General features: G+C 42.8%; 1 protein-coding gene across 10 annotated transcripts in view; it reads right to left on the reverse strand.

Annotated features, from left to right (window-relative positions):
• BMAL1 (basic helix-loop-helix ARNT like 1) overlaps positions 1 to 23,426 on the reverse strand; it is a 48,291-nt gene extending 24,865 nt beyond the window's left edge. For 5 of the 10 annotated variants that reach the window (XM_085063068.1, XM_085063072.1, XM_085063071.1 and 2 more), the window contains exon 1: positions 23,202 to 23,349. The gene's annotated coding sequence lies outside the window, so the exon portion shown is untranslated. The other 5 variants (XM_085063069.1, XM_085063066.1, XM_085063065.1 and 2 more) reach the window with 5 other exon arrangements.
• Between the last annotated feature and the right edge of the window lie 429 nt (positions 23,427 to 23,855).

Raw genomic sequence — 23,855 nt, forward strand, 5'->3', positions numbered from 1 at the left:
TACAGACTCGATTGTGTTACTGTGGTGTATGAGATTACTGCATCTCAATTTACCGGTAAAACCAGTCACTGGTCATTTCTCTGTGCTTGCTTCAGACCCAAACCCGTGATCTTCAGTCTCAGTTGATGTGCAGACCTTAGTTATAGCTAAACTTAGTGTGTTTCTGAACACCTCTCTGAAGTGTGAGGGTGCTTGTTGAATTCATATTTTCCTGCTTTAGATCATTTCATGGACCACCTATGATGACCTCAGACAGAAGGCCAAGATGAGCTGGAATGAATAAGAAAAAAAGGGGATGGAGGAAAAAGGAGTTGTAAGTTTATCACAGTCCTTTCTCTTTAAGAATGCCTGCAACAGTCAGCATTTTTGCTTCAGAGTGAGAACACTGCACAAATCACTGTGCACTAATGCAAAAAACAAATTGTTGTTCATCTGAAACAAAAATTTCGTATCAGTTCTATAGAAAAAAAAATCTTGAAATCAGATATCCATTCAGCTGTGCTATTTTTCACCTGTTTATCTTTGATAGTTTCAAAGCAGCTATTTGAAGTGTCTTGACCATTTAAGCAGAAAAGAATACATGAAGAGCAGGATTCTCAATTTCTTTTCTGTCAGCCCTTTCTCTACCATGTCCCAAATGCTCATCCAGTTCTAACAATCACAGTCCTACATTTTAGCATTACAAGAGTTAAGAACCATGCATGTCTCTTGAAATGAGTTTTAAAGTTAAGAAAATGTCAACTCAATGATCAGAGCAAAAATCAGCATGCCCCACTAAATAGTGAACAGTTCAGAGAAATGTTTTTTTCACAAGGCTTTCTTAAAATTCTGGGAAATTGAATATTTTACTGTCTTTGCAGCCTCCAGCTGCTGGATGTTCAATGCCTTCAAAAAATTCTCTCTGAGAAGGAATACAAAAGTTACCCACATATATAAGCAAAGTTCAAATATTCCATTTATGATGCCAAACCTGTTGTCAAAGTACTCTAAGGACCTACTTGAAAAAATGCCATGGAGTCTACTTCCTGATTAAATTCTCTTGTAGAGGAGAATCAAATGCTATTTTGTCATTGTACCTCATGACAGTTTGTCTCTAGAGCCTGTTTGGGACTACTTCCTTCAGGATTCCCCTTCCTTGCATTCCATATTTCTCTAATCCCCCATAACAAGGCTAATGAGACAGTAAAAAGAAATCTTACTGTTTGTCTCTTAAAAAAAAAGTGAGATGACACGTGACCAGCTTAATCATGCAGCAAAGCTGATCACGAGTGCACAAACACCTCTGAGCAAATCAAGGTCACAGCTAAAGTAGGTCAACTACATGAGCCAAGCACCCACCCAGGAGTCAGGACATCTTTACACAAGCCCCATCAGTTCTGGTTACCCCCAGGCAAGAGGCAGCTATGTGCAATGCACACACAGATTTATTCTTTAAAAAAAAAAAAATGCAATTCATAACTTTATGAATCACAAGTGTGTCGTATCTCAAAAGCCCAATTTCGCAATGACAGAGGAAAACTGTGGTGTGGTTTCCTGAAGAAGTCATTGAAAAGATACTCATTGTCCCTCTGTGTAACAACTGAACCAAAAACAGCTCCAAAAAGGAAATCATCTACTTCCCTTCGCAGCAGTATTCCATTGCTGGAGTGTACAGTACAAACTGGTACAAAGCAGAAGAAGAGGTTATTTATCTTCCCTAACAGCAGTTTGCTGCTGCTGGAGGCTCCCAATGCACGCGCACTCGGTAATGGGGGAGATTTCAGCTCAGCAGCACAAGGCCTTCAAGTGTCCCTGGGATGATTTCAAGATGCAGACCAGCATCCATGGGCATGATGCTGCAAGTAACAAGCAGTTCCTACATCAGAATCTTTATTAAGGAATACTCCACAGGAATCACAGGAAGATCTTTGCACTAAAGCAGTGGTACTTTCCTTTGCCCTCAGTACCTAAGGAGCAGCTGCCAAAATACTTTGTATCTTCCCAATATATTGATACTGTTTGGTTTTAATGGCACATTTGTGCTCCTCTCTGTGCTCACAGAAGACAAACAGCCCTGTGGTTTCCTCTCACGTGCAGATGCATCTCACCCCACTCTATAGCGCAAAGAAGGGATTTTACACTGGTTTGCTGGTTAAGGTCACCCTTTTACCACTCACTCCTCAGCATGTCCACCAGCACCCAGCACCCTGAGATCCACAACTGAGTTTTGGAACTCCTCCTGACATCAGTAGCTCATGTTTCAACCCTGACCACACACAGAGAGGTGCTCCAGCCTCCTGCAGCTCCTCCAGCCCTTCACAACAGGGCACAGGCATGCCCTGCTCTGTGGAAGGGAGAGGCACAGCCCTCAGCTGCCCAAGAGATCCCTTCTTCCAGCAGCTGCTCCCCACCTTTCCTAAGGAAAAAGTAGCAGGCTGGAGGGAACCAGCCCATGAATTTTAACCAGCCACAAAGCTACAAGTTAAGCAATTTTGACACTGGGGAAAAGGCCTCCAATAAACAGAAGAAAAACTCCATGTACAGTTTCTCAACAGGTACACTCGCACATCAAAACCATCTGTTCATCAGTAAAGTCTCTGAGAAAAGGCAGAACAGGTCATGGCATCACCTCACAGCTTTCCAGACTCTCACAGTGGTGATGGAGACACAGAACAATATGCTGCATTTTATCTTCTTCACAGAACATTGAGACTTTCAGATCAAGAGGGGTCTCAGTTCCTATCTCTCCTTGTTTATAAGGGAAAGTACCTAAAAGCTTTACTTCCAGCTACTTTAACAAAGGACTTCTCTGTTGCCTCAAAGCCAAGAGTCAGTGGTAACTAAAATAACTTTCTCTTGCACTGGGGAGCTCAGAACCAGATCCAGAACACGGAAGTGTCTCAGCAGTGCTCAGTGAATGGGAAGTGAAGGATCACTTCCCTCACCCTGCTGGCAGCACAACTCTTAACACAATCCAGGAGGCTCTTGGCCTTCTTTGCTGCAAGGGCACCACTGCTGGCTCATGAACCATCAATATCTTTTCTGCCAAGCTGTTTCCCAGCTTGGCAGTCCCTAATCTGCTCTGAGACATGGGGTTTTTCCTCTCCCGGTGTAGGACTTGGCACTTCCCTTCGCTAACCTCCTCAGGTTCTTGGTGATCCTTTTCTTGACCTGTAGAGATCCCCCTGCCTTAGCAGCACATCCATGTGGTGTCTCACACACTCCTCCCAGGTTTGGATTTGTCTGCAGCTCTAAGTATAAAGTTTCAGACAGTATGGAAGGAAAGAAAAACAGGTTGGTCCTGGAATGAGAACCCAACAGAATTAAACCACCTCAAACAATCCTAGCTCGTGCTCTTCTATCAGCGAAGCAGATAAATATGTGTTTCAAGGGCGTGTAGTCACATGGACAGAAATATGGATCAAAACCAAAGCCAACCCATGTCACTTCGAGGAATCAAACCTGTGCAGACCAGCTGTGCTATGGATGAAGTAGTTCCCTCCTTAGCAGCAGACTGGTATATACCTGTAGTGATACACCTCAAGGTCTAGCTTACAATTCTACAGAACAGCCACTGGAGACATCATCAGAACCAGCACCCTGATTATCCAGCTGACCCTCAGCCACAGGAGATTCCATTTCCCCTCACATCTCAAGACTGTGTGCCTCTCTACTTATCTAGTGAATCCCAGCTGCAAGAGTGCTTCAACAAAGCTTGCTAGTTTGCAACCATTACTGAAGGCTTGATCTAGTATAAGCCTCTCGTCAGCCAAGATTAGACTCTTTGAGCTCTTATTCTTTGAAGTGAGCTTATGTTGGCCTGTTTGCATATTTCATTCTGGGCAGCCATCAAAAGGAAATATCACAAGGGAACTAATCAAGCCCTTGTGAAAAGGTGGTGATGCACACTCTTGGGTATCAGTACTAACATGCTGCTGTTACCAAAGGAATTTGGCCTGCTTCAATAATCAATCTGCCAGCACATGCACTGCTCAGGTTTCAAGGAACTGCTTCCACAGGGAAAACAGAAAGGGACCTGCCTTTCTTGGAAGGACAGGTTTGAAGGGATTTATAAAACCCCTATACATGAAACAAACTGCAGCTTCTCTACAGGCTACTGGAACCAACAAGCCAGTACATCACCACTTACTGGGTATAACCCTCAGTGCTGCACTAATTCCTAAGCTCAGCCACAGTACACAGAATAAGACTCAACCAGCACTTCTGGTGCATCCACCCAGCACAGGAACCACTGAATTCTGCCTCAGAGCTCTGCAAACATTTTCCTGGGAGCCTTATGACATTCTATAGACACACTGAGATCACCGCAGACATCCTAGAAACACATCTTCATATTTCATCTCAAATGTCAATGTGGATACATTAAGGAGGGTCTTACAACAAAGTGCAGCTGCCACACAACATCCATAAGTTAACAGCTGATCTCCTACAAAGAGTGAGGAAAATTACAGTAAGAATGTAACCCAGACCCAACTATCAATGAAAGATCCACCCTCAATCAGCACACTCCTTCACCCCTTTAGTTAGCTTATTTCAACAGGTCCTGCTGATCAAAAGCATCCAGATTGATTTCACTGGAAATGGATACAGCCAAAATGGAATAAAAATCAGTAATTATGGGAAAAGCTGCTTGTAGAAAAATGACTGAAGTAGTTTAATTACCTACAAACCAACATACTTTGAGACAATGCTTCAGAAACATTTGGTACTGCACCCCAGAATTTCTGTAATATAATATATAGAACAATTATATTTTACATTTAAAATAGGATCCACTGATGCCAAATGCTGGCAAAGCAAGTTCACAAAATCTATGTTAGGATGTGATATTTAATATCCCTTTATTCCAGACCTTCAGAAAACTTCGTGTGTGTGTGTGAGAAGAAATAAAGTATTATATTTTCAAGACCGAGAAGGATGAGAAGACTTAAAATTAATAGACAACAGAAACTTTAAGTCCTTTGGGCCAGTTATTTCAATCTACTCATTTGACATCAAAATCAATTATTCTTTCAGTAATGATAGACCCACAGTTAGAGTTGAAAAAAACCAAACCCACACAAAACAAATGAAATCTACTCCTTCAATTACTGCAATATAAACTTCACTGAAGTCCTGAGTCTCCAAGCCAGCTCCAGCCTCTGAAGAGTCAAGGACTGTTTCACAACCACTGAATGCAATCCTTGCTCACCAACCCTACACCATCCAAGGGATTTGGAGGGGGTGGGGACAGGGCAGGGGGTGTGAAAGACAGGAAAATTCATTCTACCATGTGGGTAAAACAATTATCCAACATTAATGGGCTTCAAGGAACGACCTAATCAAAGTTGATTTCTGTAATAGCCTATGCACTTCCAGCAGGCTTTGATCAGACACACACACCCAAACCCACAAAACAACAAAAACCTTCTCAATTGAGGAGGCAGTGCTTCTCTGAAGTCTCCCAAGTTGTACACATTACTTCTGATCTGTCAACAACATAAGATGCACCGCAGAGTCGACTTCAAAGCCAAAATTTTTAGAAGATTAGAAATTTCTCTGTAAGAGGACTGTACACAACCTGCACTGACATTTCTGGAGCAGGAGCAGCACACAAGATAACAAGTAGGTAAGCTACTTAGCTCACTTCCCATGCTATACAAACAGCAGGAATTTACAATCGGTGCCTCTGTAACTCACAGCTGGGAATGCCTCATTTTTGGACTTGCAGGCCAAAAGATGCAGCTTTTTGTTTCAAGATTTCATCCAGCTCCTAAATATGAGCACCAGTTTACAGCAGACAAATGTTTTAGATACAGGTTTTAAAAACTTCAATTAGCCACACAGAACAAGTAAGTTTCATATAGTTAAATGCACATCTTCTAATTTTGAGGACCAATAAAGCCCAGCTGTACACTGTAACTATTAATGTGATTGCGATATGATCTGGGACAATTTAATTTCCTTACTGCAGCTCAGTGAAGCTCCTGGATCCTCACGATGCAACAAATATTCTTCCTATAGTTCTTAAACTCAAAAGTTGTCTTTTAGTGGCAGGATTGCAAAATCCTCTCAGAAGTTCTAAGAAATGTGTCTTTTAAATGAAACAGCAGCCTAGCAAAACACTTCCTTATTTATGTCAAAAGTAGAAGCTGTGTCAGCTCCCAGTCTAATACTCAGCCTGTCTGATCAGTGACTTGGCACATCATGGAACCCCTTCTAGGGCTTCTTCAAGCTCAGACAACTGCTTGTACTTTAATACCTCTTGTAATAGGATCTCTTGACTTAAACATTTTAAGTGAGCACAAGCTTTAACTCAATTCACTCTTCTCACTGGCACAGCACTATTTTAGTACTCCACTAGTTACTCCAGCTTCCAGCCACCAAGTCCTTCTGGGCTTTGGTTTGTTCAAACCAAACCTTCAGGTTTGTTTTTTCTTCTCCCCTCCTCTTACTGCAGCATTGTAGGCATCCAAACCAGACAATACATTCAAGCCATGGCATGACTAATGCTACCCAAGTAGTATTTTCTCACTTGACTTTTAAAGTTTATGCATTATGGGAAGTTAGCCATTTTCCAGTGGAATAGATTGAACCACTACACACTTACTTTAGCCTCTGAAGTGCATTTATTAAGCTGAAAATTCTAGTTTCCTGTATTATCTTTTGAGCTGAATCACCTGGTCCAAATATTCTTAGACATACGGCACAGCGCTGATTCTGTTTTCCAGTCACATTATTACTACAGCAAACCCAAACACATTTGGCATGTGTGAGACCTTTCATTCAGAGATCCACTGCCAAACTACAGCTAAATACTTTATATCTTCAGGGAACAAAGCATTGGAACAAGAGGGCAAAAATAACACAAGAAGGAGCAAAGACAGGTGGTTCTATTTATAGCTGATACTTTCATTTCCAGTTTTTGTATATTCCCTCCGGTCCTGCTGAATTTCATCTCTGGCTGGAAGAAGCCATCCCTGCACTCAGCACTCTGTCAGCCTGACAAAGCAAGGCCAACAGGCTGTCACTTTCCCTTCCATCCTAAAGTAAACCCTGGGAAAAGGAAGAAACTCTTCCCCTGCCTGGAACCAAGCTGGGGTATTCCTCACTCTGGCAGCCTCTCTACCATTTCCTCTAGGACACATGTCCCCAACAGGTTCATTTTTCCCCACTGGTTTCTTAAAAGCTCTTTTTGACTTCACACAACATCAGCTGTCAAACAGAGACGTCACATCCATACGAACATCAGTATTTCTTCTTTCAGACTATCTCAGTAATATAGGAGAGGCTCAAGTTAATTTTTGTTCTCCTGCTATACCAGTGGTTTTTAGGTAGGAGGGCATCACAGCTTTTTGTTAGGTGTACAAGTTGGAGTCTGACAAAGAAAAAATTCCAAAGAACATACAATGATGGAATAGTTACTGTATATGTTAAACTTGTGTGGAAACAGAAATTTACAACTTGAGATTATTGTCAAATTTCCAGTTTTAAGAAAACATCTCCTTACACACACATACATGCAAATAGCTACAGCTACCTCCCTGTGCACCTAGAGTTCCTCTGTTGGTGGAGCAACAATAAACACTGACATTAGTAAGTTCAGCAGGTTCCTTTCCTGAAGTCCCACTATTTGCCAGTTGAATCCAAGTCAAGCCAGTGAAACCCTGACACTGCAACAATTTAGCACTTGCATGATATATGGAAAACACGTAAAGAAACAAACATGAAAAAAAGATACACTTTTCAATTTTCAGTCTTACTCGATGCTTCAGAGGTAACAATGCCACCCATTCCTGAAATCCAGGTTTTTAAAGGAGCCATTTGCTGCTAAGGCTGAGAAAGGTGGCCTTTCCTAGCCATGACAGCTCACATTGGGGCATTATCCCACACTCTGCCCTTGGGTGAGAACCACATAAAGCAGTTGGAAGCACAACCACAGAGAACACTGAGAAGTAGGGCAAGCTCCCAAGGCCCCCCAGGCCAGCACTAATATTGACACAGCACATTAGGAGCAGAATTGCTGTAGCTGACAGCTCCCTGTCCAGCCAAGAGCAGTGCTTACTGCTGTGGAACAAGGCAAGGGATGGCAGGACAGGCTCCTCAGTTTCCAGTGACAATGAAGGCACAATGACAACCAAAGTCCTTTAGCAGGACATTAAAAGTAAAGTTAGATGTCTCATTGTACCATATACTGAATGTTTAAGTGAACATTATTGGCTTCTACTTACAGCACTTAGCTACATTTTATGTTTCCTTCTCTCTTAGGGATAAACTGGAATTTCTGTGCAATGTGATACATGTTCAAGGTGAGCCCCAAACACCCTAAAAATGTGCACTTCACCAAAGCCAGCATCGTGGCCAGTTTGGGGTTTGAGGCTTGGTAATTACAGCATTCAATGGACGACTTGATGGAGCAAATCCAGTGCAAACCAAGGGAAAACCACCAGAATATGGCTTGAAGAAGGTTGTATTGTCTAGCTCAGGACAAGCATGAGATACAGCTGAAAACCTCATAGCAGAGTTTCACAGAACAGCTGCTACAACATCTTAGTGCCAAAGGGATGGCTTTACTTCCTTTTTTATTCTCTTGTCACTCTTCCCCCAGATTTGCCTTCCAGTACTCCAGCAGAGACTTTCATAAAGTCCCCAGAGCCTGCCTGTACAGTGTTGAATTCATCAGGCTGAATAATAACTTGAGAGAAAGCACAGTCTTCTGGGGGGTTAGAAATCTCAACTGTCTTGCAGAAAGGTCAGATGATACCCAGAAGCAGCTCAAAGCAAAGGGAGGAGACATGCCAGAGAATGGGAAAGGGAAGAATTGTCCCATTCAACAACAGTAAGTGGTTAAAATATTCCTGTTACAGCCTTTCTGCACTTTCAAGATATTTACAGCACTCCCACAGGATTTGTTTTCAACATGCAAATCCCTCCACGGTTTGAGCAAGACAAGGTGTGCTGAAACCTTTCTACTGATCCACATCTGCACTGTGACATTTTCTCTGCTCTTTTGTGAATGACAAATTAAGAATATACAGACACAGTAGAGGAGTATTTCTGTGCACTCTGCAGTCACTGCTGCAGTGGGAGTATAAGCTTTATTTTCTGGAGAAATGCCTACAGCAATAGGAGAATCCTTTACAGAAATTGTTGATAAAACATATTCCTTTTTTCATGCCCCTTTACATTCATGCTAATGTTAAGAACCACCAAATTTCCAAACCTGGGACACTCAGCAGCCAGAGATACAGCTGGATACAAGCATCAGACTTGCCTTTTCCAGGCAGGCTTTTAAATCTGTGATTTCTAATTTAAATCAACAGTCAAGTTTGAATGTGTACTTTTACATTTCAACTGAAACTGAAGAAGTTTTAAAATCGCTGCTGTATTTGGAACAAAGACTCATGTTCCCAAATCATGACAACCCTTTATAAAGGCAGAGGAATGATCAGGGAACAGCAGTTCACTTAATGGGATCCTTATGCTATGCAGACATCTCAACCATTAAAAAAATTAAAAATAATGGTAACAGAAGTGGGGAGGGTGTGTGACACACACACATATTAAAAAAAACCCCAAGAGATAAAAAATCCTTCCAAGACCAAACATGGGCAACTGAGGAAGAAAACTTGTTCAGAAAAAAAACCCAACACAACAAACCTCCGCCACCCACCCTAAAAAAGGACTCTTCATAAAACTGAAGGCTGCATGCTTGATTTTTTTTTTAATGATTTCTTGTGCTTGACTCAAAGATCCATCCACGCAACAACCTCCCTCCCCTCCTAGTCAAGAAGGGATGCAACACAGAGCAAAGGGACATCTGACTAGCAGTTGCAACCAGAAGTTTTTCCAACCCATTGTTTTATTCCAAAAGGGAACATTCCACAACCTACGCAGTCTGATCCCAGTGGACCTAGTAAGGATCACTAGACAGTTCACATTCCTCCTCAAAAAAGCTTAAGTAGGTTTAGATAATTTTATTTTGGCAAGTTGCAGACTTGTGCCAAATATGAATAATGCAGTCCCTCAGTTACCACTTACAAATGCTCATAATTATTTACAGCTCCTGAACAGTACGGAGGATGGCTTGGATATCATCCAACAAATCCGCAGCAATTAAATTTATTAAAAAATGGAAAACTTTCTAGTTTCACTCAGTGAAACAAGACAGGCAATGAGTGCTGCTTAAGGAACAGTGAAATAAACTGGTCCTTTTCAGCTTAGAAAACTGGAAGGAGTAACGTCTACAAAATCATCAAATGTCACAGGGACATCAAACAAAGGTTCGGTTGAAAGGCTCGAAACAACACAGCTCTTCACATGAGGTGGAAGGCTGTGGAAACTCTCTGCCAGGCAAAAGGAGGACTAGAAGCTCATGTGGTTTCCACAGAGAGGCAGGACCAGTCCATGAAAAGGAATTCTGCTGAGGGTTACCACCACATATGGCCTGTGAAGTCCCTGAGCTGAAAATTCTTGTGGGCCCTAATCCAACTCTTCACCAGGAGCAACTCAGAGCCCTGCTGGAGACAGGACTCCACAGGAACTGGGTCTTCATTATGCCACACAATGGTCTCTCTTGCATTCTTTTAGTATTAGCTAAAAAACATTACCTCCATTTCTAAGTATTCAGAGAAACTTCTATTTGCAAGTTTGACGTACATGGAATACTAATGGGAAAAGTGTGAAATATACAACATCTTCAAAAAACCCTTCCAGGTCAACTCTGGGTTAACTCACCTGCAATTATCACCCTACCACCACTCAGCACCAAGTGGAACATTTGAACTGAATCAGTACACATTATGACTTTAGCAAAGCAGTTTGTAAAAGCTTAGCTTATCAGAAAAAAAACAGTCTAATAGAGGAAGCCAGGTTTATATGCTCAGTGTCTGCTTTCATAAGTGGAATTTCAAATCCAGTTTGAACAGCTGAACTCCCCTGCAGCACCCAGAAACAACAGCACTGAGCAGGGAACCATATAAAAGTCAGCAGGCACAAACCACCCAAAACAAACACTCAGAATGGCAGTCCCAAGCCTCACCTTGCCAAGCACTTCAGTCCATACACACTTCCCCACTCACCTCAAGTCCTTCCTACAGTATCAGATCTTTCTTATCATCAAGTAGGGCTCACAATTCTCTTTTAAAAGAGGCCAAAGGAGCACTAAAGCAAGCAAACTATTACTGATCATAGAACCATTAAGGTTGGAAAATACCTCCAAGTCTCATCAAGTCCAACCTTTGACCTTCGATTACACTTGGGGAAAAACCCAACCAGACAAACATGCCCACAACAGAAAAGAACCACATATTTCAGAGGATCATGTACTAAACAATAAAGAGTTATGGCTTTTTTCAGTCCTACTTTTCTGCACTGCTCACTTCAGTCTCATGCACTATATTGCCCTGACTTTAACAGAGAAATACATACCCTTTTTGTACGTTTGTTTTCTTCAGTCACTCATCAGGTGCTCAACAAAAATGTTTTTAAGGAGATCTACTAAAGTCCCTTCAGCTGTCTTCAAGGGTTCTGTCTCCTCTTCTACATGCACTGAATTTATCTGTTGTCCCTAAAGGTACAAGCTTAAATTTGTAATCAATAAATTCTGGAGTAACTGACTAAATACAAAATATTTATACAAAATATACCCTGAGTAACTTAACAGACAAATGTAAAGATACTTTCATTATCTTCATGTTAAATCACTCTATCTTTGTTTTCCTGAGTATTAGCTCCTCAGGTTTCTCTCCCCTGTCTCCCTCAAGTATCAGTGCTCAAACTTTTCTCCTTATACAAATCAAAATAAACAAATATACAAATTAAAACTTTATATTCTGATTTCAAAATAAAGAATTGCTATATTTTGCTCCCTTCAATTATTAAGATTACAAACCAAAAGTGAGATTTGCTTTGCTTTTTAGTTTTGCTGAGCAAAACTTGTGGGTATTACGTTTTGTCTACACTTCACAGAATAACAACATGAGAACCCCCTACAGTATTTTTAACCTTTTAACTTGTTTTGCTGCAAGAGTCTCTGTAGTCCCCTCCTCTCTGCTCCAAGTCTCTGGCCTTCCCTCTCCTTCTCAGCCTGGTAAAAGCTGTATGTCCTTCCACTTCCTTCTACTCAAACACTGAGTATTACACAGATAAGCAGGCAAGTTTTATCTCAACACTGATACCAGATTCATTCATATCTGTTCACTCATACAATCATGTGTTCTGCTCTCCTCTGCTACAACAGGAGGCAACCTCATCTACTATTTTATAGGACACACTGATATGCTGTAATTCAGGCCAAAGTTTACTTTACAAAGATATCCTGGAAGAACCGATGTGTTGTAAGAATCCATTATCCGCCTCCCACCTTTTCTGCTCCAAAGCTTAGTTCCTCCTGTTCTTAACTTCCAACTTTTCTAGCCTGAATTTCACTAAGTCACCTATCTGCTATTAAACCTCATTTCATTTTCTCCTACTAGATAACGTTATCAGCTCATTGACTGAAGGATTAACGCAGTGAATTGCTTTTTCCTCCTTTAAGTAAGTTTAGTTGTGTTCCTTTCATCTGACACCGCAAGTTTATGTTTGCAAAACAGTTCATTCTTTAAACTCTTTTCAGTTTTCTATTCACACTTTATCAAATCCGGGAAAGTATTAAAGTTATGACATAAATAACATTCTACATAGATCAACCTACCTTTGAGTCCAGCTTGATATCCTTGTTTACCAAGGCACAGATTCTTTTGTGCACCTCTCCAATGCTGCCCTGGGAACTGCCAGTCAATAAGTCCTTCCACCCTCAGTCACTTCCTCTTGGAAGTGTGACATACAGAAACAGGACTATTGGCTGCTAGTTAGAAAGGGCACATTTATTTCTCAAGCAAGCCAAGTGGAAATTGCCAGAACCAATGCTACTGACTAATCCTTGCTTAGATCACACACAGTAACGATGAATCAGTAAATTTAATACAGGTCTATGTGGATTTTTACAGTGCAGATTCCTCTTTGGGAAATTCATGTGACAGAATTCATACTTTTTTATTAGTTCAGAAGTTGCAAATCTAACCTTCTAACCCTTAGTAACTTCGAGTTTTTAACCTCCCAGCTTCAGCATTCAGCTGGGTGCTCCCATACAGCACTGGTGCTTACCTAACCCCACAGTGAACCATTCAGAGATCCAAAACAGATTCAAACTAATCCTGTAAGGAAGAAATTTTTATAAAAAGCCACAAGCCTGAGTAGATCACAGTAAGGTGATTCGAAGTCAAACAGGTACCAGCACTGTAAAACGGAGGGGACAGATGATGAGCTCACCAGTGAGTGGCCATACAACTTCCCTTGCAAACACACACCTGAATGTGGGAACACAGAGGTAAATTCCTAATGGGAGATTACAGCAAAAGTAACCCTACAAAGCCTCCAGTGTAATAGAAACATTCAAGAAACACTCTGAAATGTATTTCTTTTGTTTGTGAGCTGCTGCTTTGGATAAATGTGCCCCTTTTGCAGAGGGCTGTTTCATCAACACCCGAGTGAAACCCGTCTCCAATCCACAGGAGCACAATCAAGAAACAACCTGGATGAACATTATTCCAGTTAGGTTTAAGAAGCACTGCTCTGTGTTGGGATGGCACACGAAACCATCAAATCGAACTGAGATGTCTGGTGACTACAGCCTGAACAGCAGGAATGTGAAAACTGTGAAGATAAAGGCAGAACACAACACAAGGAATCACTAGGAACTAGGCGACCAGCCCTTTGGAGAGTGGAAAACAAGGAAAAGCTCACATGTGGAAATGATTGTGATGAGTACACTTCTGGAAGGATGTGTGGAAAATACAGAGCTACACCGTAAGGAATGATTGAAGAGAAACTCACCCGCTGCTGCCAAACAAAGGCTCGGCCAAATGCCGTCATAGGGAGGAGTTAAAGGGGATAGACTGGGCTGTATTTGGAGGTGAAAAACTGTAATCCTTCACTACAGCCTGCAATTAGGTTTGCTAGAAAGGGAAATCAAAGGTAGCTGTAATGTTTCTCCTTTAAGCTAGTGCATCAAGGTTCTTCCAGGTGTTGGAATGGCAGGAAAGTTTCTTTTTCTGCTTCCTGAAAGTCTTTAAAACGCACTTGCCAGCCACTCCTCCAGGCAAACCTGAGAGCTTGCACCAATATTATTCTGTGACCTGGTTGCCAACACAGCATCGCTCCAAAACATCGTCATCGACACAAAACACACACGCACAAAGGAGCAAACAAAGCACTCACAGAAGTGAGACAAAAGGATAGAAAGCCACACACAGGCAATTCTAAGGGTGAATTCTTGCGTATGTGTGTCTGTAAATAAAGTCAGTGGCCAGCTATGACACCGGTTACCAGGTTTTCCAAAGTCACCAAACAAAATTCAGCAGAAAAATGGAAAAATAACGTTCATTGACAAAGAACAGAAATCAGTACTTTTCCAGGTTTGCCAAGGGACATCATCATTCCAGTATGTTTGGAGCTACAGGAAACTAGCAAACCACTGAAATATCCTAAAACTAGAGGATGAGTGACCAAATATTTGTTTAAAAAAATAAGAAGTATGCATCTGAAACCTGTGCCAAAGAAAGTAGATTACACAAGTGTTACAGCACACCATGAATGAATCTGTGGAGGCTTAACCACTTGCCTGAGCAAATACTGTTCTAAAAGGCACGTTCATTTTGTCTAAAAAGCATCCACAACTCTCCGACACTAATTTAAGCACTTAAAAAATCTTAAAAGGTTCAATAATGATCAATACAACACTACCTGGGTCTCTAATGAGGTTCCAATAGGTACTTTTCACTCACTTTTCTGTTACATGGAAGACTTTTTTTGGTTCTGCTTCTATCCAACATGTGCAACTATTTGGTCCTTACTAGTGTTCATATGCTCTAGGAAAAAAAATAAGCCAATTCATTTTAAGTTGAAAGCATGGATTCTCCTGTTATCTGCTGAGTTAAACTTTGTCTTCCTTTGCATTTACATTCCAAATAAAGTTTACAATTTTTAGTAAATCTTTTCAATAAGGGTACATTACCATTATAGAAAGTTTTTCATGTCACTGAACACAACCACAATTCTCCCAAACAGCTCTTTGATAAGAATATCAAGAACAAACTATGGTGCCAATATTTCTCTAAATGGAACCCTGGGTAGATTTTAGAGAGTTTTGCTTCCAGAAAACAGAATATTTAAACAAACTGGCAGTAAGATGAGATCCATGCCAAGTTTGAGAATCATTCTTAAACAGAAATTCAAGATTTATTTTTTTTTAACAGACAGGTCCCCTCCTCAAAGGCAGCAGAGGTGTCAACAATTAGTGAAGTTCAAACTATGTATTGTATCGGGGGAAAAAAAAATCTTCTTCCATACAGTATCTTCCCTATATTCCACTTCCTCCAGACTTCCTGGCAAGTTTAACTGGAGGCATTGCTGGGTCTCTGCCATTTTTACATAAATTATCAGTTTGACAACAACTTGGACGCAGAAGTGTTCAGCTCTGGCAGTCAGGTGATGGTGGTGAATGAGCTCCTGAGAGATTTGCGTATCTGAAACACTTCTATATTTGTTCATGTGGAAACCCAGAGGTACATGGGCCAGTCAGGGGAAAGGGAAAAAGAGTCAGAGGTCTGGCTGAGTTACTCTTCCTTGTCATAAAAGAGAATTTTTTAAAAATGGCACAATAAATACTGAAAAGCTCCACTATAAAGCTCCAGAGATGAAAGTAAAAAGTAAAAAGTTGCTTATTTTTATGGCTTCTGGGTTTCAGTATCAAAGCCAGATTTTTTCATTTTTATGTAGATTTATGAAAGAAATGACCCAACACAGCTTAATCCAAAAATATTCTGTCACAAAGCCTCCTCTTCTACATCAAGGCTGCAGTGTAACACATTTAAAACAGCACTCTTCACACTTCCTGCCTCTCCCACCTCTCCTTCAGGACTACTCAGTTCCTGAGATGTCTCCTAACCTACACAAGGAGAAATGTTTATGAAGCCACAAGTTGTATGGAATCAGTAATCTCAAATCAGTCTTCCAGGGAAAATACTTAGCTTTGAGGCACAGAAGATTCCCCAGGCCTGGATCTCTGCCCTAACACAACTGCCATCATGGAGCAGAGGAACAGGATGCATGGATGGAAATCCTTAGCCAGGAGGGAGCTGGAGCACTGATGGAGGCTACATCATCCATGGCAACCCAGTTTAAATGATGATCAAAAGTGCTGTCCAAATTCATCCAGCTGTCCATGGATGATGCAAGGGATTCATGTGTCATCATAAGAGAAATTGCTGGACACCAAAACTAGATCATTCTTCTTGGCTATGGGATTTTGTCCTGTCAAAGTATCTGATGATCCTGCCCTGAACAGTGGCATTTCCCACACGGCTCCTTGAAAATCTGCAAAAATCCATCAGTCAAACCGGAATTCTTGGGAGGAACACACACAGAAAGGGGACAGTCAGAAAATCTGCACAATGGCATCAGCTGCATGCAATTTCTTAACACTTGCTCTAAGATGGTCAGTTGATAATCTCCACCAGGAATGGGAATGTAGAAACAGTTTCTACAACAGTTGACTGAAGTAATCTTCTCTTCTGCCCTGTTTTTTTGTTCCCTCATCACCTTATTCTTGATAATGACAAAAGCATTAGAGTAAGACAAAGAGCCCCTCCAGCTAAGAAAATAAAGCAGGCATTTGCTATGGAAGAGTTTCATGGTCAAGTTAGATAAATTAGGACAGGAATTACCTCATTCAACAAACAATGCCAAGTACAGTAATTGAGATCTCATTATTGCCAGCTGGGATATCTTAAACAGAGTGAACTAGATTTTTAAAATACTGTAATAGGGAAATACCCATCTTTCTTCCGACGGTTTCCTGGCCAGACAAGTTGACCAAGTTACACATGTCTCAGACAGAGAAAACCAGATTTATATAAAAGCCCTAAAATTTCTAACAGAAGTGAAACAGAAAGTCCCAACACAAACCCAAACTAACATAAACTCTTATATCTGCCTATTTAAAGTAGAAATATGTTATTGCTGGCCTTGTATTTCTAAGATAGAAATAGATTCTAGAAATAGCTTCTAGAATTTCTAGAATTTCTAGAATTCAGACCCAAACTGTATAGCAAGCATTTGATAAATTTTTTAACAGATTCTTCGTTAATTACAGCACACTTACAGCAATTCTAATGTTTTTATGTGACAAGTCCCTCTAAGAAGTCACTGACTTGACAGGTTTCTAAAACAAACTACAACATTCAGAGGCTGGTTCGGTAATTGCAGTGGAAAAATATTTTAAAATAAGAGAAACAGGAGAAACTGTCTAAAAATAGAAAGAAAGCAACACTAATAGAAACTTCCAAGCCATAGTAAATTGAGTATAGATTAAAACCACCATAAAATATTACTCTAGGAGAGCAAATTTGCTTACCATTCTGGGGCTTTATCAGATTGTTAAGAAAAAAAAAAAACAGTTCCAGGTATCAGAGCCTTCTAAGATCACAAACATAAAAAAAATTCTGGATTTATGAATTTGGGTAATGTCCTGACTATAACACAAAAATACTCTTAAGTGTGTTGAGGGCACAGTGTTAACACTGACTTTTTTCCATTAACTCATTGAATTAATTTCATCAATAACAAACCTATTTGCGAATGCAAATGCCAAGATTACATGAAATGCCTTGGCAACAGAGCACATTGGGAAAGGGAGCAGAGGAATAAATAGGCCTTCTGTTTCTTAGTTAACAATTCTAGAACTTCAAACTGGAAGCCCCAACATGATCAAGACAAGGTCAAAAACCACAAACCTCCAAAACAAACACCTGATTTTTTTGCAATGTATTCTGGACCACAGATTCTGTCCCTGAAAAATGACCAAACCATTCAAGTCTGTGAGTACAATAAATATTATTTTACAATGTTATACAAAAACTAAAAAGCCAGTAGCCAAACTGCAGCAGAAAGCCCAAAACTCAAAGAGATTTAAAATACAATTATCTGAGGTCCTTGAGTGAAAGATAAAAATATCAGTAAAACTCAAACCAAAGCCAACTTGCTGCCACTCTCAACAACTGTAATACACACACACAACATAAAGGATAAAAGCTTTGGTATTTTAATAGATCATTTTGCTTCAAATTAGAACAGAAGTCCTAGATTTCATAATGGTCCAAGAAAAATCCACAGACAACAAAGAAATCCATTCATAACAAGTTAAGGAATAAAAAACCCAACCAAACCAGCTCAAGGAAACTACAAAACTAACAGCTTTAGCGACAGAAAAAATGTTCTTACAAAAAGTTAAAATAAAAGTTTTTTAGTTTTATTTTCTACTGTTTTTTCTAGGAAGTAACTTTTCCTTCTCACTCCACCCAATAAATATTCTGCAAAACCAACACATTAGTACAGCATTATTTAGCAATTTCTACCAGTATTTCTGATGTTGTCCTTTTTGGTTAGGCACATTATAAAAGGCAAAGGGACTTTAAGGAAGTTTGCATGATAAAAAGATCTTGAGATCAAGAGTAATACTCAAATGAGTTCTCTGGTAGTCTTATTTCATTCACCCTCCAAAACCTACATCAGTCCCAAATGAACAATACAAACTTTGATGTTTTCTGAGTAGTCCTGTATCCAGAATACATCCAATCTTTGAAACACATGGATTCCATTCACTTATTTTTAGCTGACACAGAAAGGAATTGAGTCAAAAGGCTTCAATTGAATGAGCACCTATGAATTACTATAAAATGCCTTCTGATGAAAGTGATTTCAGAGATGTGGTGCCAAAAGATGCTGCCTAGGAATCACCAAACACATCCTTCCCAGCATTATAGCAACTGCCCATGGGAAGGTGGATTTCCATCCCAGCCACACAGGGCAGAACTGGTAGGACTTTGCAACATGTTTGCTGCCCTTCCCAGGTGCCACTAAACCGCGGAAAACAGAGCCCACCAACATTTGCAAGGAAAACCCTGCCAAAACAACCACGAAAACTACAACCATCTGCCTCAGCTGCTTGGGCTCATGAATGGGCCTCTTTAAAGTCAGCAGAGAACGTCAACACCTTGGGCCCCAAGAAACGTGACTTGTTAGTTCTCCACTCTAAAATCCTGCCAAGGAGATCTCTTGCTCCCTAAGTAGCCTACTGGCACCATTCCTACACAAAGCCAACCTACTAAACTCCAGCACGGCTTCAGCACAGGGTCACAAGCTGTTCTGACATCAGCAGCTGACCCAGAAGTGCATCTGACATAGCAGACATTGAGTAACAGCTTCTCAAATGGCAGCAGACTGAAAAGGTTACAAATTCTGAATGTGCTGGCTAAGAAATATCTTTTTGCAGCTGCAAAGGAGAAAGCATGACCTGAGCAGAGAGAAGAAAGATGAATCTTTGCAGACATGGAAGGAGCTGGGTCCTCAAACAATCCTGTACTTTACACAGAAAGAACCTATTATCAGCCAGTTCTTGAACTGAATTAAACTATCAGGAACCTGAGCATCAGCTAAAACAAATCTGAAATAATACCAAACACAACAAGAAACTATCAATCTTCTTTCGGGCAAAGACTGAAAAGTCAGACTATTTTTTAGTTAATGAATATTCCAGACTAAGAAAGCCTGAAGATGCTGTTTTGATATGTGTTCTTCTGCAGAATGGATTAAAAAAGAAATTACATTTCTCAACATCTGGTGAAAGATCAGGTTTCCAAGGAGATGAAGTCTGGGCCTTGGATAAGTAGCCTTACTGCATTTTTTCCAACAAACTAAGGTAAAAAAAGGAAGGTGCAATATGCAGTTCATGCTAGTGAATTACCTCAATACCCACCCCATCCAATGTGAAGCTCAATTAAATAGACATCACAGGTTATCTGGAAATGTTCAAAGTGATTAAATACAAATAAAACCAATTGGATAATCACAACTGAGATATCTTCCTCACACGCAAGAAAAATTCCTCAGAATTTAAACAGGCTTTCTAAATAACTGAAAACTCCAACTGTTAGAAAGAAAAGCCTTCTGATTTTGTAAGTGCATAATTTTTCAGCTTCAATGCCTCGAGTTTCAACTACGTAACACCTGAGCATCAGTTTGGATTTGGTCTAACTAAGCCTGGAAGATATTTCCTACTGCAATGCAAGACCACCACATACATACAGATATATACACACATCCCACAGGGAGAGCACACCTTTGTTTTGCTTTCATCCATCATCAATCTGCTACCCAAAATCTACCTACAGCAATTCTTAGAGACACTGAAAGACCCAGACTGAAAGCTCTTTCACCAAGTTTGCAAATGCCATAAACCACCTCATTTGCATCTTCAAGCACCTCCAAAACAGAGACTGTAATTTCTGTGGGTTGATCAAGCAGAACTTTCAATAACCAAATTTCAAAAGTTGGTAACTGAGCTCCAGTCAGCATCATGCAGTCAGCTACTGCATTTATCAAAACCAATTATTTCAGGATGAAGTTCTCAAAATATAATGACAGCTAAAAATTAAAGTTTCAAAACATGTTTAATGTATCGAAGTAAATAGAGAAAGCTTAAATATTGCATTCTGTAAATTCAGTGGGAACCAGGGAGCTACACAAGATTAAAAACATGTATTTATTTTGGGCTTCAATTTGCAGTCATTTGCATATGATATGCCTTTATACAGCTTTTTTTTTGAAGACAACTTACTTTAGAGAACTTCCTAACACTTAGGGATATAGGTAGCTGCTTTTTACTACTTTTCTGCTCTTTTTTAAAAACAGAACCATGGACACAACTAATGATAAAGGTGAAAAATTAAAAGCGTGTAGGTTACAGAACTGAAACAGAAAGTCACCACAGGATGCATGAAACTCGCTTTGTTCAAGTTAACAATAATGTATTCGTTCAGGTTTTCCTGTTCCTCCTGTCAAGGTGTACCAACACAAGCAATTGGCTGAAAACAGCTTAAAATACTGAATTTGAGCATGAAAACAGTACTTCTGTATTCCTGTTAACAAATCAACCTACATGTCTCCTGGTATTTCTAGCAGGCTTGGTATCAACTCCCTTGGAAAAACTGCCTACCTCACCTGCAGCTCACATGCTGCAGCTCTCACAGGTATCAGCTTTGTCACCAGTCTTGCACAGCATCAAAGAACTGTGTGCAACTTTAGGCTCCACCAAATAAATCCAATGAATGCTCTCTGTTCTTATGCCTGGTTTTCCAAAAGAATCTTTGAGACCAGGTATTTGAATGAAAAAAAAAAAAATCTCCTATAAAGTCCCCCTGGAAACATCACTTTCCTAATACATCCCTAGCAAGGGTCCCCAAACACATCAGGTCTCTTGGGAGCACATGGTGACAGTGACATGGCAGCAGGCCCTAATTCCAACTCTGGCTTTGTGGAATTCCAGCTCCAGCCACCTGAGCTTCCTGACATCCAGGGCAAACAGCTTTCCTCATGTTTTCTGTGGTATCTCCCTCTTGTCTATTCTCCCAAGGAAATTATTTTACTGACCTCGAGCCTACACAGCCCCACACACCACAGCTAGCACTCGAGAAAACAATGGAAATGCACAGCGTGGAGGAGAATATGGGATAAAACAGCATAAAACCCCAAGAAAATGCTGTGGTTGTAGATTATTTTACACACTGAATTTCTACAAGCAGGCATAAAAAACCATGAATGATCACGAGAAGCACAAACCCACAGAAGTCAGAAGTAGAAAAGCCTTTCCCCTTAATAAGCAGCTGTGGTTTAGAGTAACCAAAGAGAGGTCTGTAGTTCCTGATGCTTCAAAGAGCTATTTACATTTGCATATTCCTGGAGGATACAAAACATATATTCTGAAGAGGGCAGAGTTTAACCTCAGCCTTCTGCAAGAGCATTTACAGAGACAGTTAGCCAGAATTAATACTTAATTGGAACAAACATCCTTTCTGTTCTCTCTTACAGACTTTGCTGCAGCCTGTGTGTTATCAATCACTCACGTTTAAAGTCCTTTTGATAAAAGAAAAGATAAACAGGCAGGAGAGGTACTTTTAATACTAGCATATTAAAAAAAGAAACATAGTATTTCGAATGTTGAAGTTCCAGCATTTTTTTTAAATCCTACTTAAAGACTGAATTTTGAAAAGCTATTAGATTCAAAATTATCCAAGCAGACGATCGTGCTCTGCAGCTGACCCTTTCTACCTCACATACTAAGGAAATACTTAAAAATTCCTGCAGGCAAATTTGCTTGCAAGGCAAGAAAACACACCCACTTGTTCCTTCACCGTTATTTTTCAAGTACTAAAATCTTCCCAAAACTGTTATGATCGAGGCACTGGAGTAACAGAAACCTCAGCAATTAAAAACGCAAAGTGATTCCCTTGCCTCCCCAGGCGCAAAATCCTGATCTTGGGAAGCCACCTTCGTGTTCCCTGCCGGTGTGTTACGTTCACCGCTGAAGGAAAACGCTCCTTCTCCTTGCGACAGGAAAAGCGCCCACAGGTGTCCGGCAGGGCACCGGGACAGCTGCTCGGGACCGGGGGATCCCCGTGGAAACCCCCGGGATGCAGGTGCCCGGGAGGCTGGGTGAGCAGCGAGGAGCCCCGGCCGCGGGGCTGGCCCTGTGGGCACTGCGACCGGACAGCGTGCGACAAAGCAGGGAATCCCCGAGCACCGCCACCGCTCCGGGCTTTCACCCGGGGCCTCCCCGATCCCGGAGTGACCCCGCGGACCCGCTCGGACGGGCCGCTCCCGGGGCGGGGAAACGGGCACCGTCCCTCCGTGAGACCCACACGAGCCTCCGGCGCCCCGGGGCGACTCGCACCGCTGAGGGGCCCGGCCCGGCACGCCCCCCGGGACCGCCCCTGCCCTCCGCAGGACCCCGGCTCGCCTCTGCCCGCGGGGTCCGGGCCCGGGCCCGCCTGCCAGCCCCGTCCCCCCGGTGCCGCCACACGGCCGGGCCAGCCCGCCCCGGGGCCGCTCCGTAACGGGGCCCCGCCGCGCTCGGGGCTCCCGGAGACACGGCCCGGCACCGCCGCCGGGGGGTTCCAGCGCCGCCATCTCCCGGTCCGGCCCCCCCACCCGGCGCCCCCCGGCTCCTCCCGGGGCTCCCGCGGCCCCCGGGGGCGATGGCTCCGCCGGGGCCGCGCTTCGCCCCGCGCTCCCCACCCCGGCCCCCCGCCCCGCGGCGCCCCCCGCCCGCCGCCCCTCGCGCTCACCGCGGCTCCGCGCGCCCCTCGCCGCGCCGCGCCCGGCCGAAGGGAGGGCGGGCGGGGGTCGCGGCCCCCCGGCAGCGCCGCACGCCCGGCGCAGGCAGCCCCCGTCCCTGACCTACTTTCCGCCTGGCTTGCCACCCGACGGCGCACCACTAACCTACTTTCCAGCCAATGGCACCCTCCCCCGGCCCCGCACCGGACGCGCCCGCCCGCCAACGGGAGAGCGGCTCCGCGGCGGCCTCGCCCAATGGGCGGCAGGCGAGCGGGCAACGCCCGCCCTCCCGAGCGCCGGCAAATCCCCGGGCGGCCCCGCGGCGGCACCCAATCGGGAGCGCGGCTGCGGGGCTCGGTCCCGCCCCCCGCTCGGGGGCGGGGCTGAGGGGCGGTGGGGGGGCGCGAGGCGCCGCGGGGACCCGGATGTGGCGATGGCGGCGAGGGCTCGGGGCGGGTGTTCCCGGGGCGGCGGGGAGGGCTTTGCCTCGCCCGCGCTCCTTCCCCCGGCGGCACCGCCCGCTCCCCGCCCCGCCCCGCCCCGCCCCGCCCCGCCCCGCCGCTGGGGCTCGCCCGTGCCGCTGCGTCACCGCCGCGTGACGTCAGGCGCGGCCGTGACGTCGCGCCGAGGTGTGAAGGTCGTGGCGGCGCTGCCCCTGCGTGGCC

The sequence above is a fragment of the Lichenostomus cassidix genome, chromosome 5, assembly GCF_008360975.1.
Source record: "Lichenostomus cassidix isolate B80296 chromosome 5, HeHo_3.0, whole genome shotgun sequence".
Lineage (NCBI taxonomy): Eukaryota > Metazoa > Chordata > Aves > Passeriformes > Meliphagidae > Lichenostomus > Lichenostomus cassidix.